The sequence below is a fragment of the Elephantulus edwardii genome, unplaced genomic scaffold, assembly GCF_000299155.1.
Source record: "Elephantulus edwardii isolate Elephantulus edwardi_28Jun2011 unplaced genomic scaffold, EleEdw1.0 scaffold00135, whole genome shotgun sequence".
Classification (NCBI taxonomy): Eukaryota; Metazoa; Chordata; class Mammalia; order Macroscelidea; family Macroscelididae; genus Elephantulus; species Elephantulus edwardii.
Genome location: NW_006399885.1, coordinates 1,076,424 through 1,078,478, shown reverse-complemented (window position 1 = coordinate 1,078,478; position 2,055 = coordinate 1,076,424).

The following is a 2,055-nucleotide window of genomic DNA, read 5'->3' as shown; positions in this document are numbered from 1 at the left end:
CCTTCGAGTTGAGGTGCTGGAGAAAAGTTTTGAATTCTTGAACTTCTAAGAGAACAAACAGACCTGTCTTGGAGAGGGTGAAACCAAGCTGCTCCTTAGAGGCAAGGATTTTGAAGCTCTGTCTCACATACTTAGGCATATTGCAAGGAGGAACCAATTCTTGGAGAAGGACATCATTCTTGGAAAGGTGGAGGGACAGCACAGGACAGGAATGCCCTGGATGAGATAGATTGGCTTAGTGACTAGGGTAAGGGGGGTAGGTGTGTCAGAAGCAATGAGATTGGCTCAGGATAGGGCAGGGTTCAGAGCAATTGTATATAGGGTCATTATGAGTTGCAGGACACTCAACAGCATATAACAACATGGCAATCCCAATTCCAATCTTGTCATTCTTCTTCAAAAAGATGGGGGAAAGTAATCACAAAATTTGTGTAAAAAAGAAAGATACATGCTGAGGAAGAAAAATAAAGTGGAGCTCACTTTCTGAGTTCAAAACTTAATACACATCACAGTAATTAAATCACTGAGGTCCTGATACAGTTAGTTCAGTGCAATAGATTTGAGTACTCAAAATCAATGAGGTCTTGGCAAATAGAGTTCAGTGGAATACAGTTGAGTACTCGGAATTCTGATGCCCTGGTAAACAGAGTCCAATGCATTAGAATTGAGTTGTGGTTGTTTTTATGTGCCACCAAGTCACTTGTGACTCACAGTGATCCTATGTATAACAACACTAACGCCTGCCCTAACCTGAGTCAGTCACACTGACTCTGACACCTACCCCCTTTACCCCGGTAACTGTATCAATCCATCTCATCTGGAGTTCTCCTCTCCTGTGTTGTCCCACCACCCTTCCAAGCATATCCTTCTCCAAGGTCTGGTCCGTTCTGGCCATGTGCCCAAAGTATGTGAGACAGAGCTTTAAGGAGAAACTTGCTTTCACCCTCTTCAAGACAAACTTGTTTTCTTGGTGGTCTATGGTATGTTTAAGGCACTTCTCCAGCACCACAACACAAGGCATCAATTCTTCTTCTGTCATCTTTAGTCATTTTCTAGTTCTCTAATGCATAGCAAGTAATTGCAAAGACCATGGCATGGATGAAGCACACCTTAGTCTCTAAACAGACATCATTGCTTTTCAGTACTGTGGAGAAGTCCCTGACATCAGATTTTCCTAGTGAAATTTATCTTTTGACGTTCTGACTGCTGGTGTCAAGAGTGTTGACTGTGGAGCTGAGCAAGCAGTAATTGTTAACAACTTCAATCTCTTCTTCATTTATCTTGGTGCTGCCAATTGGCCCAGTGGGGAGAACCTTTGTTTTCTTGATGTAGCACTTCAATCCATATTGAAGACAGTAGCCTTGACCTTCTGCAGCAAGTGCTTCAGGTCTTCCTCAGTTTCAGCAAGCAAGGTTATGTCACCTGCGTAAGATAAGTTGCTGATGAGTCTTCCTCCAATCCTGATGCCACATTCCTCCTCATAAAGCCCAGCCTCCTGAATATACTAAAAGGGGGGGGGGAATCCATACACCTATAAATAGTTGATCTTTGATAGACAAATTAAATCTACTAAATGGGGGAAGGCAGTCTCTTTAACAGATGATGTTGCAAAAATAGACATCTATTTGTAGGGGTCATGAGAAGATACTTCACCAAAAACATCTCTAGGATGGCAAATAAATGAGTGAAGAAATGCAAATCAAAACAACAATGAGATATCATTACACTCCAGCACTAACAGCAAAGTTCAATAAGACTAAACATGCGCTGAAACAGAGGAGGGAGAAAACTGTTTAAAAGAGATATGTGACTAGGTATTTCTGTCATCACAGGAGTCTAGAGCAATGGTTCCATGGTGGAGGGGACCTGGGGGAGGGTTTGTAAAACAATGAAAGAATCTTTTCTTTTACTTTTCCATAATTTTTTACTCATGTACTTATAACTTGTTAAATTTGTGTCTTCTAGGTTGCAACATCCCCATGATACATCTTCAAGGATATGAACATGTACAGCTAAGCACAATTAATAACAGTGCATCTAAATTCCAAAATCAAT